Consider the following 14,557-nt stretch of genomic DNA (forward strand, 5'->3'; position numbering starts at 1 on the left):
AGCTCAGGGAACTGTGTGCGCACGGTTGGAGGTGGTGTGTCCCCATATTCGATCTGAGAAATAACATGCTTTATACACTGATCGGCTCTTTGCTCGTCTGCCAGCTCTGCCTCAGTTAGATGGGGAATGGTTGGCAGACCTCCAAACTGTTCCTCTTGCCCATAGCTATCAGGTACAGCACTAGGAGACACAGCAAGCACCTCCACCAAGGCAACACAATCTGCATCTGCCTCTCTTTCATTGTCAGGACTGACGCTGTAGGTGAACTGCCTCTCACAGATTGCTTTCACCACAGACTGATTTACAGCATTGATGTTGTCTGGATCACAAAGGTGATCTTGAGTGAACTGTTGTATGCGTTCAATCTCTTTTTGTGATTTCAGGTCGTCCGCTAGCCCTCCGTGTGGTCTGCGTGATAATCCATCCGCATCTCCATTCTGCTTCCCTGGACGATAGAGGAGTTTGAAAGAGAATGTGGACAGTGCTGCTAGCCACCTATAGCTAGTTGCGTCAAGTTTTGCTGAAGTCAGAATGTAAGTCAGCGGATTACTATCCGTTACAACAGTGAAGTGGTTGCCGTAGAGATAGTCGCTGAACTTTTCTGTAACTGACCACTTGAGCGCCAGAAACTCCAACTTGTGCGCTGGATAGCGATTTTCGCTCCGTGACAGCCCTCTACTTGCATAGCCTATGACTCTAAGTTGTCCCTCTTGCTCCTGATACAATACAGCACCAAGCCCGGTGGTACTGGCGTCGGTGTGCAGTATATAGGGTTTCTGGGGGTCAGCGAAGGCAAGTACAGGGGCAGTGGTGAGACTTTGGATGACTGACTCGAAGGCTTCCTGGCAAGCTGGCGTCCAGCGACCTCCGAAAGGGTCTTTTGGGTCATGGTACTGATGTGCACTTTGTCTTGCGTTTACTTTTGATTTCTTGTGGCTAGGTGGGTACCCCGAAGTTAAGTTGTGGAGAGGTTTCACAATGCTGGAATACCCCTTAACGAACCTTCTATAATACCCAGCAAAACCAAGGAACGACTTTAACTCTCGCAGGGTCTGTGGGACAGGCCATGTTTTAAGGGCCGAAATCTTCTCAGGGTCAGTCCGAACTCCATTTCTGGAGACCACATGTCCCAGATAACGGACTGAAGTCTGGAAGAAGACACATTTCTCTGGTGACAGCTTTAACCCAAACTCTTTTAGACGAGTGAGCACTTTCATGAGTCTTTCTTCGTGTTCCTCAAGGGTTCGGGAGAATACTATCACGTCATCAAGAAAGACCAATGCATCCTTCAAATGCATATCCCCCATGCACCGCTCCATTAACCGCTGGAACGTGCTGGGGGCGTTCGTTACACCCTGAGGCATTCTGTTGAACTCCCAGAAGCCGAGAGGGCACACAAAGGCCGTCTTCGGTTTGTCTGCTTCTTCGACCTCGATCTGGTAGTACCCTGATTTTAGATCAAGAACAGAGAACCACTGTGAACCATTGAGGGCTGAGAATGTGTCCTCTAGCTTCGGAAGGCTGTACGCATCCTTTATAGTCTGAAGGTTTAGACGCCTATAATCGATGCACAACCGGACTTGGCCGTTCTTTTTCCGGACTACCACTATGGGTGACGCAAATGGGGACTCTGACTCTCTAATAACTCCTGCATCAAGGAGTTCCTGAATGTGCTTCCGGACAGCCTCAATGTCCCGTGGGTGGATTGGCCGGGCACGTAGTTTGAAAGGCGTGCCATCCGAAAGTTTTATATGATGTCGCACCTGGTCCGTCCGGCCAAAATCCAGGTCGTGCTGTGCAAACACCTCAGGCATGCCGCTGAGCTGCTGAGTGATGCGCTGTTTCCATTCCAATGGAACTGGGGAGTCACCAAAATTGAAGGTTATGGTGGGCTCTTGGAAAGACGGAGTGTCTGGAGTTCTCTGGGATAGTTCTGACTGTTTGGTCTTGTTGTGTTCCTTTAATAGGATGGTCTGATAAGCACTAACCTCTGCAATAGTACACTTGGCAGGGATGACAATGTCGTGGTCAGACTCGTTGCTTATAACAACTGGCAACTTGTGGGGCCGCCGCTGGGGAAAGTCCACCAGACCGGCTTTAAGTAGCAGGCCACCGGGCAAGGGGGACGATGATGGGTACTCAATTACAACTGATTTTTCATCCTGAAGGCCCTCGCCAAGGGCGACTCCCTCCACCACTACAGTTGAACCAGCTGGAATGACTTGAGGCATCTTGCCAAGTAGCTTCACTACCCCCTGATGGGTGTCACTTGTCTGCTTCCGTCTCAACTCAATGATTTTGAAGACTACTTTGTAGCCATGTGGGAGGGGTTGACGATTGGCTAAGTCAGTCTCTGAGTAGATGTCGAACAGTACATCTAGGGTGTTTGTGCCTATGAGCATGAGGGATTGTGAAGTGTCAGGGACGATTAAAGCAAGTGTGTTTACATCTACTGGAACACCTATAAAGTCCTTTGGAAAAGTTATGGTCATTTCTATATAGCCAAAGTAAGGCACTAGCTGGCCATTAGCACCTTCCACTTCTAAGAGGTCATGTAGTGGCTTGATCTTTTGCTCTGAAAGGTGCTGCTGGTAAAATGACTCAGGAACAGTGGTAACTTGGGAGCCTGAGTCAAGAAGACAGTTGACTTCTTCACCTCTCACAGTCACTTGAGCTGTACTTCTGGTACCAATCAACTGTTTAGGGAGTTGGAAAGATTGGTTCTGCTCTGAATGGTTTAAGCCAGAACATGTTTGTGCTTTGACAGTCTTTGCTGGGGTACTTACTTTGTTAACCTCAGCTGTGATTTTGTCACCATTGTTTACGTCTGAGGGACATTGTTGACTCTCCTCAGCTCCTGTTTGTCCCACAACAGGAACTGTTAGATGTTTAAAGGTGAATCTGTACAATCTCGCGCTTCCCACTGGCATTGTTTCTCCTCCAACTGCTTCTTTTTTTCTGCTACTAGGTTGGGGTTAGCGGGGTCAACACAGCATGGAGCGATATGTCCATCTTCACCGCAGTTGAAACAATACCAGGGCTTGGGTCTGCCCCTTTGCCTCTTTGAAGTCTGTCTTTGCATACGTCCATCTACACCATGTGGCTTTGACATCTTACTCTGCGGCTTCCCTGCAGGGTCCTTGCTGTTTGCAAACTTTGTTTTTTTCTGTGACATGAATGTAGTTAGTTGACTTTGCAGACTCGCCACCTGCTTTCGCAGATCCTCAATAGCAGCAATGCTACTCCCATGTTTCTCCTCTGGTTCACAAACATGTGCACCCTGGAACTGTAACTGAGTTCTCTGCTTTGTGGTGCCAATGTGTTTTCTCATACGGTTAGTTTTTGCTTGCTGTCGATCTTCCTCAGAGCGAATCATTAACAACAGGTCTGAGAATTGGGGTGGGCTGCTCTTCTTTTGCTCAAGTTGCAGGGCGCTGAGTAGGTCGTTGTCCCAACATCCCCTGCAGAACTGTTTAAGTAGATGTTTGTCCACTTCTTCACATGCGACTCCCCCCCTCTTCGTGGCTCTGTTTAATGCTAGCTGTAGCCGGTGAAGGTAAGTGGATGACTTCTCACCTGGATCTTGAAGGGTGTTCAGGAATTGAGCAAAAAGTTCCTCACCATCTTCTACAGTGCCAAAGGCTGAATCTAGAAGCTGCAAATAAGTCACAGGTGGTGACTCAGGCCGCAAACTCTTAACTATATCAGCTGCTGGTGGGAGCAGGCTCTCATGGATCTTTCTGGATATTTGCAGGGGGGACATGCTGGGATCATTTTGGAGCAGTTCAATTTGTGTGCGCCATGTGTCATAATCAGTTTCATTGTTAGGTCTGGGAACCTTACCGGAGAAGGAACGGAGTCTCACCTGGGACTGGATGTGTGGGACAACATCTTGCCTTCGTACGATATGCTCTACCACAACCTTCTGAATGTCAGGTGGGTTCAAGTCACTTACTGAGAGGGACGCTGCTCTCCTTCCATTAGTGAGGGGAACATCATCAGTGGCACCAGTATCACTTGGTGTAACATCTGAATGTGAGGTGTGACACTGTCGCTCTTTAGAAGCGGGTGGAGATACAACAGTGGTCTCGACATACGTGGGAGAAGGTTCTTCAGTGGTAGGTCGCATGGCTTCAACATCCTCCCCAATCTGACACATCATCTCCTTCAGCACCTCACCGTAGTCTTTGCCACTCAGCTTGGCTAGTTCCTTGAGTTCCGCCAAGTAGGTTTTTGTAACATTACTCCCAACCGTGGTAGTGTACATGCTACTGAGTGTTTTAATTTCATAGACAACGCTGGGATCAGCTTGTGCTGTGTATGTGTATGGTAAACGAGGTTCTAAACCTTCTAAGGCTGAACTGCTAGAGTATTCTACGATCAGGTTTTGGTAGAAGTTGGACAGTGAATCATCAACAAAAAGGACTCTTGTGATTTTACCATACTGTTTCAGAAAGTCAATGACCTGTTCATCTTTCTCAGATACCTGTGTTATCCCAGCGACAACAACCGCATTAGGTATTTTGACACCAGACTTTTGTATGAAATCCATGCTGGTCATTGCCTCAATATTGATGCTCAAATCAATTGGCTCCTGGCTGGCTCGCCACTTCTGTAACCAACTTTAAGGTATAAAGGTGAATTACAGCGCAATAATTACTTGGGCTCGTAATAAGACCCTGGCCAGAATCAGAAGACACCAAATTCGTATGGAGCCAAAGTATTGAGCAGCAATAATGACCTGGACACAATGTTAACTTTTGAGTAGCCACTCTTGTATTGTTACAAAGTATAACAGGTATTTGTCCAATTTGTACAGATAAAGTATAAAATAAAATAAATAGTGTGCACACTCAACAAAATAAAAGTACTCGTTGGGGCCCTTTAAGAATTTAGAGTTAAGCTGGCGATAGCCAACTTCAAAGGTCCTTGTGAATGTAACTGGAATGTATGAGTGTGTGGTGTGTATCTTCTTTGGGGTAGATCGTCCTCAAAGTGGTTGGCTCGCCATCTATCACAACCAGAATATCGTCCTGGTCCTTGGACTTTTCCGTCCTCTCCAAAAAACCTGACCGTTGCTCTGTTTCACAAAAGCCCAACACACACTGGCGTTGGAATTGCAGCAGCTCTCCGGATGAAAGGTGAGTGGTTAGCCGACGTTGCCTCTCTCCTTCATCCAGCCACTCGACTCCGGACTTCCAGCAGGTAAGTAGGCTGGTTTTCCTTCCTCTCAATCCTGAGTTTTCCTCTCTTTTGTCCGTGGATTTCTCGGTTTGAGTAGCAGATGCCTCCACTCCTCTTGCTGAGATAAGAAAAACCCGGGACACCATGCACCTCCACCTCACTTCCTGGCTGACAGGGTCAATGCGGCCTGGGTAGGCTCTGATTGGTTGCTGAGCTAGGTGCCCTCACGTGGGGTGAACTGAGAGGTGCATTCAATGGTCATAGGAAATACGACGCTTGTTGATGTGGACAGTTAATATAAAGAGAATAAGTATGATATTTTTCATCTGGGCTACATAACCATGTTATTACATTAATGCATGTAAGGTGAACTAGCAAACATCATCATAGGTACATGCAGCTGTCTTCTTGTTTGATGGCAGATACTCCCTTCACCCTGGCCAAAAAGGCTAAAATGACCAAAGAAAAAGAGGGAAACAGCTAAACATGAGAGGTTTTTGGACAAAGTTTGTATTCTTTCCATTGTTTAAGCACTGCTTCCAGCTAAGAGTGATACCATATATGCCCCATAGCTGCAGAAAAGGCTAACATTGTTATCTTTTTACAAAAACCCGCTGAATATGAGAGGTTTTTGGACCAATTTTGTGTTCTCCATTCTTTAAGCACCGGTTTGAGCACCGTTTGAGCACCGGCACCGTTTCAAAAGTACCGATTTGGCACCGGTATCGGATAAAACCTAAACGATACCCATCCCTAGTACTGACCACGTAAGATCCTCAGCCAGATGTACTCCAAGGAACCGGAAGCTGCTCACTCTCTCCACAGCAGCGCCGTTGATGGTGATGGGGGTGTGTACTTCTCTGCACCTCCGGAAGTCCACTATCAACTCCTTTGTCTTTGCGACGTTGAGGGTGAGATGGTTGTCTTGACACCAGTGGGTCAGGGCGCTGACCTCCTCCCTGTAAGCCGTCTCATCACCGTTGGTGATAAGACCCACCACTGTAGTGTCGTCCGCAAACTTCACAATGATGTTGGAGCTGTTAGTGGCTGTGCAGTCGTAGGTGTAGAGTGAGTACAGGAGAGGGCTCAGTACACACCCCTGTGGAGCACCAGTGTTCAGTGTGATGGGGGATGAGGTGATGCTGCCCAGTCTGACCACTTGGCGTCTGTCAGACAGGAAGCTAAGGATCCAGCTGCAGAGGGAGCTACTCAGTCCTAGATCCTGCAGTTTCCTGTCCAGCTTCGAGGGAACGATGGTATTGAATGCTGAGCTGTAATCTACAAACAGCATCCTCACATACGTGTCTCTCTTCTCCAGGTGTGACAGGGCAGTGTGTAGTGTCAGGGCTATGGCATCATCAGTGGACCTGTTGTGGCGGTATGCAAACTGTAGAGGGTCCAGTGAGTCGGGTAGTGCAGAGCAGATGAAGTCCCTGACCAGTTTCTCGAAGCATTTGCTCACGATGGGGGTCAGGGCTACAGGTCGCCAGTCGTTCAATGAGGAGATGGTGGAGGATTTGGGTACAGGGACGATGGTGGCCATTTTGAAGCAGGCTGGGACTACAGACAGAGAGAGGGAAAGGTTGAAGATGTGCGTGAACACTCCAGCCAGCTGAGCCGCGCATGACTTGAGGACGCAGCCGGGAATCCCGTCCGGACCAGTAGCTTTGCGTGCGTTCACCTTCCTGAAGCACTTCCGCACATCCTCCTCAGACACAGTGTGCGCACTGACGTCATCCGCGGTGCGCACACTGTCCGGTCTCATGGTGTTCGCTGTGTCGAATCTAGCGTAGAATACGTTTAGATCCTCACACAGAGAGGCCGTGGTCTGCGGTGTGCTGGTTTTCCCTCTAAAGTCTGCGATCGTGTTTAGTCCCTGCCACATACTCCGAGGGTTGTCAAACTGTTGCTCCACCCTGTCCCTGTACTCACGTTTGGCTGCTTTGATCGTCTTCCGGAGTTGGTAATGTGCGTGTTTGTAGTCCGATGTGTTCGCGGAGGCAAAGGCGGTGTTCCGTGCCGCCAGTGCCGCGCGAACATCTCCGTTAATCCAGGGTTTTTGATTTGGGAAGGATTTGACTGTTCTGGATGGGACGACATCTTCCACGCATTTCCTGATAAATCCACAGACTGAGTCTGTGTACTCATCAATGTCTCTGGCGGCCACGTGAAACATTTCCCAGTCCGCGTGATCAAAACAGTCCCGCAGCGCAGACTCCGATTGGTCCGTCCAACAGTGCACCGCCCTCCGGGTTGGAGCTTCCTGTTTCAGCTTCTGCCTGTAGGCGGGCAGGAGCAGGATGGAGCGGTGATCTGATTGGCCGAATGGGGCGCAGGGGAGGGCTTTGTACGCATCCCGGAAAGAGGTGTAGCAGTGGTCAAGTAGCCGGTCTCCACGAGTGTTAAAATGTATGTGTTGATGGAGTTTGGGTGAGACTTTCTTTAGGTTTCCCTTATTAAAGTCCCCGGTCGTGATAAACGCTGCCTCTGGGTGTGCGGTTTCCTCACTGCTGATCGCGCTGTACAGTTCCCTGAGTGCTCGGTCAGTGTCGGCTTGTGGGGGAATGTAAACAGCCGTAATAATCACTGCTGTAAATTCCCTCGGTAGCCAGAATGGCCGGCACTTAATCATCAGGTACTCCAGGTCCGGTGAGCAGAAGGATTTGACCGGGTGCACGTTCGCATAATCACACCAGCTGTTGTTGATCATGAAACATACACCACCGCCTCTGCTTTTCCCACTTGTTACACATAAAACTGATTAGCACCATTTCTTTTGGGTTTTTTTCTTAAACGTAATATGATTGCAGTCACTAGCCATTTCACACACAGAACACAGTCAAATTCTGCTAGCGTGAGCGCTAGCAGTTAGCTTAGCGGCTAGCGGACTCGCCGTCCCGTTAAGTCTGCCCTTTTATCCTTAACAAATTAGGTTTTCCCCACTTTTCGTACTCACCGTTGACAGGGTGAAACTCTGAACAACCAAAAACAACTGCAGCAGACTTGCTTTTAACTCCTAGCGATTCGACTTCGTGAACATTAGTTTCTCTGGCACATGGCATTGTATGACCCGGAACAAAATGGCAACACAGGAAATCATGTGATCAAGGTCAACAGCAAGGGTCACTGGGAGCTCATTGCTGATTGGCCAAGTTAAATGACAACAGATGATCTTATTTGTCCACATATTCCTTTAAACATAAAAGAAAAAAAAAGGATTGACTAAATTGTTTACATTATACACGAAAAACTACTTTCCACTGCTCTTTTTTTCTAGCTGGGCTACAAGTGCGATCCTCTATGCTGTTGCATGCTGGGGGAGCAGGCTGAGGGTCGCAGATGCCAACAGACTTAATAAACTGATCCGTAAGGCCAGCAATGTTGTGGGGATGGAGCTGGACTCCCTCAAGGTGGTGTCGGAGAGGCGGATGCTGTCCAAGATAAAGACAATGTTGGATAACACCTCCCACCCACTCCATGACATGTTGGTCAGCCACAGGAGCACGTTCAGTGAGAGACTGAGATTACCCATGATGCACCACTGAACGACACAGGAAATCATTCCTGCCTGTGGCTCCCTGTACAACGCATCCACTTAACACACTGTTTGCTGCTACAACTACACGTGTTTCTTTTCCAGCTATTTATTTATGAGTGACTTATGTATGTTATGGAACGCCAGGACTGCCATAATGAATTAATTAAATACACCATTAAATAATTAATTAAATGTGGCAATAATTAATTAAAATTGGAATTAATTAATTAAATAAATAGTTATGACACATGTAATTAATTAATTATTGACACATTTAATTAATTATTTATGTATTTCACATTTTAATTAATTATTGACACATTTAATTAATTAATTATTGACACATTTAATTAATTAATTATGTATTTCACATTTTAATTAATTATTGACACATTTAATTAATTATTTAATGATATATTTATTTATTTCATTTTGGCAGTCCTGACGCCTGGCTCTCGTCATGAAATAATTTTATCTGTCAGCCTCACCCATCAAACTCAGGGGGCGGGGTTAACGCTGCCCATGCAGCTTCTCTAACATTTGATTGGTTGCCGTGCAAAGTAAGTCAAAACAGGTCGATCCTAGATAATCGATTGCTTGTGTAGACTTGGGGCAGCCAGGTATCCCAGAATGCAGATCAAATCACAGGTCGTTTTTCTGTCACCAGCTACACTTTTAACAGTGTTTTAGCCGCGAATGTCGCGCCGTATGTCTGGTCAGGTTGTCAACATAGAACATGTTTGCAAAAGTGCTCAGATGTTTTCAGAGATTTCACTAGCTCTGCTAACAGTTAGCATGCAGAGTGCACCGAGGGGGTACATTAACCGGTTTGTTTACATATTCCACTCTCCGTGTTCCACATGTTGCATTCGCAGATTCTCATTTTCACCGAACGATCGTCTCTTTCCGCCTGGTCTTGTGTCTCTGTGCTTCTGTAACATAAAGAACGAGCTGACATTTTTCTCATGAAACCAGCGATCAGCTCAACAGACCCTCAGTTTACCTGCATGCATCCTCCTCCTCATCTGTCAGCTGTTTAACACCTGCTGCTAATTCAAGAAACACGCCTAGTTACCTGGTGATAGTCACAGTTTAACTGCACAAGATAAGTAAATATAGTATTTTCCCCGAGCGCAGAGCTGCTGGAGCTCGTTTCCTTACAGAGCACTTTATAGGCGAACAGCTTCATCAGCGGCTGATGTCCAATCACCGGCACACAGCTTTCAAACCTCAGCTGAGTTTTAGCTCTCAGTGGTTAAACGCTGGACTTCATTCACTCAGGTTCTGTCTGTCGGGTCACGTTTACTTCGCTGTTTTATTTACAACTGAGCAAATCGGTTTGGCTGAGGTTAAAGTTACGTTTCATAACTGCATAGTTTCACAGACGTTTAATGGTTCACATGTGTTAGACTGAACTATCATCTAAATATCATCTGTTTTTTAATAGTTATTCAACTGTATTCTAAGCACCAGCTGTCTGTTAGAATGTGATTTTTTCTCTCTCTCTGTTGGCAGACGTATAAAAATGCGCAGGAAAATCTGACGTGCATGGCGAACTTCACCGACGATATTTAGGGAGGAATAAACACACATCAAACATAAATGAACCATTTGCCTGTCTCCATAATTGAGAGCATTTTCTCTTCTTATGTCAACACTCTCTCTCTCTCTCTCTCTCTTTTTTTTTTTTTTTTTTTTTTTTTTTTTGGCTTTTTCGGTCATGTTATGTTTACCTGTCAAAGGCTTGTTACAAACTATGAAACACATCGTGCAGACTTCTGGATGTTAGAAGAAAACTAATACTGCTCATGAATGAGACTAAAGGCAGGAAGGTGTCCTTTAAAACTAAACATGTTAATAGGACCTCCCTGTTTATATCATAGTTTATGATATAGCACGTGTATTTCAGTAATAGCCTGCTGAGGCCACTATACGTGCTGGCCTCATATCAAATGTGAAGGCAGACTGAGTCTATGTTTGACGTTTGTTTATATCTAATCTTCCTTTTCAAACATTTAAACAGCAGCGAGTCTGCAGCTGAGGGAATACAAATTCAAATTGTCGGAACAGGTTTGCTCGTTTCTTGGATTCATTTGGTGATTTATTAAATGTATAACTGTGTGGTGGGGCGTGGTCTGCGGTGCCGTGCAGGGAGGGCGGACGCACCTGCACGGCATCCTTAATCACGCCCGCCTAGTTAAAAACACGGGGACTGAGGGGTTTGGGGGTGTTGTGGTGTGGTGAGATGTAAATAAAGATGACTCTGAACGTTGCTCCGTGGTCCCGCCGTGTCTTATTCACGCCACATTGGTGCCGAAACCCAGGAGGCAGCACGGCGGGTCCATATCGGAGCCAGGGAATGGAGGAGCTGGCCCAGAGGGTGGCCGAAATGGCGGCCGCCCAGCGGGAGCAGGCGGCGGAGGTGCGTCGCCAGCAGGAAGAGCTGCAGGACCAGTCCGAGCGGCACCTGGAAAGGATTGGGGAGCTGGCGGCGCTGCTCTGGGCCTGGGCGCCACCCCCACAGGTGTGTCCCGAGGACAGTGAAGCGGTGGAGGAGCCGCGTGAGGCACCTCAGCAGCCGGAGGTGGCAGACGAGGCGCGCGGGGATCTGCGCCTGCCGGAGGAGGGGGAACAGCCAGGTGAAGGGCTGCTCCTGCCGGGAGTGGTGGATGAGCCGCTCCAACCGGAGGCGGCAGACGAGGTGCGCGAGGGTCTGCGCCGGTTGGAGAAAGAGGAGCTGCACGAGGGGCTGCTCGAGCCGGGAGTGGCGGCGGAGGGAGCAGTAGTGACGGAGGAGTCGCGCTATGGGCTGCTCCAGCAGGGAGCGACAGCGGTGACGGAGGGGCCGCGCAAGGAGCTGGAGGTCCCAGTGCCAGGGGAGCTTGCTCGAGTGGAACTGGCGAGCGAGGCGGGCGCCACGCTTGAGATCGCCGTGCTCGCCAGAACGGCCTCACCACCACCAGAGGCCTGTACACGCCACACCTCTGCCCAGCCACCTGTGAGCTGGGGCTCACGCTTGTGCCGGCCGCGCCGGGTGCACCTGTCACGTGTCCGACTTCCGAACCAGCTTTGCCTGCGCCGCTGGATTCGCGGGCGGCCGCCTGAACTCGCACCTCCCCGTCGCTTGGCCGGGGCCTGGGGGTGCCAGCTGTCCGGGCTGACTCCCTCTCCCACTGGCGGTGGGGGAGTAGGTTCGGCCGGATGGCTCCCCGGCCTCAATCGGGCGATGGGGGTATGTGGTGGGGCGTGGTCTGCGGTGCCGTGCAGGGAGGGCGGACGCACCTGCACGGCATCCTTAATCACGCCCGCCTAGTTAAAAACACGGACTGAGGGGTTTGGGGGTGTTGTGGTGTGGTGAGATGTAAATAAAGATGACTCTGAACGTTGCTTCGTGGTCCCGCCGTGTCTTATTCACGCCACAAACTGTTATTCTAATCTGCTGCTGAGTCTCTTACACTTTTCTTTATGCTGTATATTTTCACGTCTCTGGAATAGTTGGCAGTTAGATAGTCAGCTGGGAAACTTTGTGTTAACTCATGGAGCTGAGGATATCGTGGATATGCTGACCTCGCTGCGTGGTGTACAGAGCGAGGTCAGCATGATTAATATTCACAATAAAAATATTAGCCGAACATCATGAAGTCTGTATGTGTTTCATAGTGTCGAACAACCTTTGTACAGTTAAAGCCAGCAGTTACTACATGACGGAAACACCAACGTTATCTCTTTTATGTGTTTATACACAGGTCACGCTGATTACTGAACAAAAACCCAAAGATCAGATGTTAAACAGATTTATTTGCTCTCTCTCCTCCTTAAACATGTTTTTAATGTTAGTTATAATTCAGACTGAAACACGTAGGACACACAAGAACATCAGGAAATAAAACACCGATAAATATAACCTCAGTGAAAGAAGTCAGCGGGGGTTACTACAGCTGTGTACCGGGGCCTGCGCTTTGTCGGTGGGATTGCTTGCGAGGCGAGCGGGTCTATCCCACGCTTTGCCGTGAGACTGGGCAGACATCTCCGAAATCATCGAAGCACTTTTGCAAAGAGGCTGTATCTTGACAAACCGACCAGACACATGAAGATTAAACCGCTACATTCTCGGCTAAAAAAATATTAAAACGGTATTTGGTGACACACAAACAGGGTTTTTCAAAGCTCAGTTCTGTTAGCTTCCACATGCCGGTTGTTGTGTGCTAGAAACAATGGCCACCAGGCCAAAGCAATGGTTTTGACTCGATCAGCGTTAACCCCGCCCCCTGAGTTTGATGGGTGAGGCTGACAGATAAAATTATTTCATGATGAGAGCCAGGCGTCAGGACTGCCAAAATGAAATAAATAAATATAGCATTAAATAATTAATTAAATGTGTCAATAATTAATTAAATGTGTCAATAATTAATTAAAATGTGAAATACATAAATAATTATTTAAATATGTCAATAATTAATTAATTAAATGTGTCAATAATTAATTAAAATGTGAAATACATAAATAATTAATTAAATGTGTCAATAATTAATTAAAATGTGAAATACATAAATAATTAATTAAATATGTCAATAATTAATTAATTAAATGTGTCAATAATTAATTAAAACGTGAAATACATAAATAATTAATTAAATGTGTCAATAATTAATTAATTACATATATCATAACTATTTATTTAATTAATTAATTCCAATTTTAATTAATTATTGCCACATTTAATTAATTATTTAATGGTGTATTTAATTAATTCATTATGGCAGTCCTGGCGTTCCATAGTATGTATGTATGTATATATATGTATATATTGTACTATTCTTAGTTAGCGTATTGTCTGTCTTGTCTTAATGTTGGTTTATAATGGAGCACTGTAACAAAAAATAATTTCCCCCAGGGATCAATAAAGTATTCTGATTCTGATTCTGATATGATTGTTGGGTTTTTCTCTGTATCTATTATTGTAGGATCTACTGTACCTTACAATATAAAGCTCCTTGAGGTGACTGTTGTTGAGATTCGGTGCTATATAAATAAAACTGAATTGAATTGAATTGAATACATCGGGGAAACCAAACAACCTCTGGGTAACAGGATGGCACAACACAGAAGAGCTACCTCGTCAGGCCAGGACTCTGCAGTCTATTTACACCAACAGGCCAGTGGACACTCTTCCAAGGATGAGGATGTAACATCCTGGACAGGGAGGAACGCTGGTTTGAGGGCGGAGTCAACGAGGCCATTTATGTGAAACCATAATGGCCTCGCCGTTTCAGAGATGAAACCATCTCTGAATCAAGGAAGGGGTACATCTTTCACCATCTTACAATGCTGTGATTGCAGCTATTCCCCAACTCTCTGTGAATGGTACTCATGTCCATTGATCAGTGGTCTTTGATCAATGATCAGAGACCATGAGTGATGAAACGTTTCTCCCACTGAAAACGCTACATCCAGATGAACAGAATCAACCTTTTGGGATACAGAGGTAATAATTTTGGAGAAACGTTTAAAGAGAAGATTGAAAGTAACATGAAGGAGACTCACAGCAGAGGCAGATGATCCATCTCAGACTCTTGTCTGCAGGTTCTTCACAGTTGTGACCTCCATAACACCACAGGTCTGCTCTCAAACCTCCTACATTACCCAGAGCACACATCGGCATTAATCAAACCACTCCGACAGCACCACCGTAGCAAGCCTGCAAAACTGTTCATAAAATGTTGTAAAACAGATAACTAGTCATCTGCAAAGGAATTGCTCAGACGTCTGTGGGGAGAGCAGGATGGTCTGACATTTGTTAAAGGCCTCTAATGTCTAATGAAAATGATGTGCCAG

General features: G+C 46.7%; 1 protein-coding gene across 1 annotated transcript in view; it reads right to left on the reverse strand.

Moving 5' to 3' along the window:
- Positions 1–14,557, reverse strand: part of LOC146634701 (NACHT, LRR and PYD domains-containing protein 3-like) — a 319,954-nt gene that overhangs the window by 131,241 nt on the left and 174,156 nt on the right. The window lies entirely within an intron of this gene.

The sequence above is a fragment of the Diplotaxodon limnothrissa genome, linkage group LG3, assembly GCF_057381915.1.
Source record: "Diplotaxodon limnothrissa isolate DT_005_m linkage group LG3, D_limnothrissa_male_GT1.1, whole genome shotgun sequence".
In the NCBI taxonomy this organism is placed as follows: Eukaryota; Metazoa; Chordata; class Actinopteri; order Cichliformes; family Cichlidae; genus Diplotaxodon; species Diplotaxodon limnothrissa.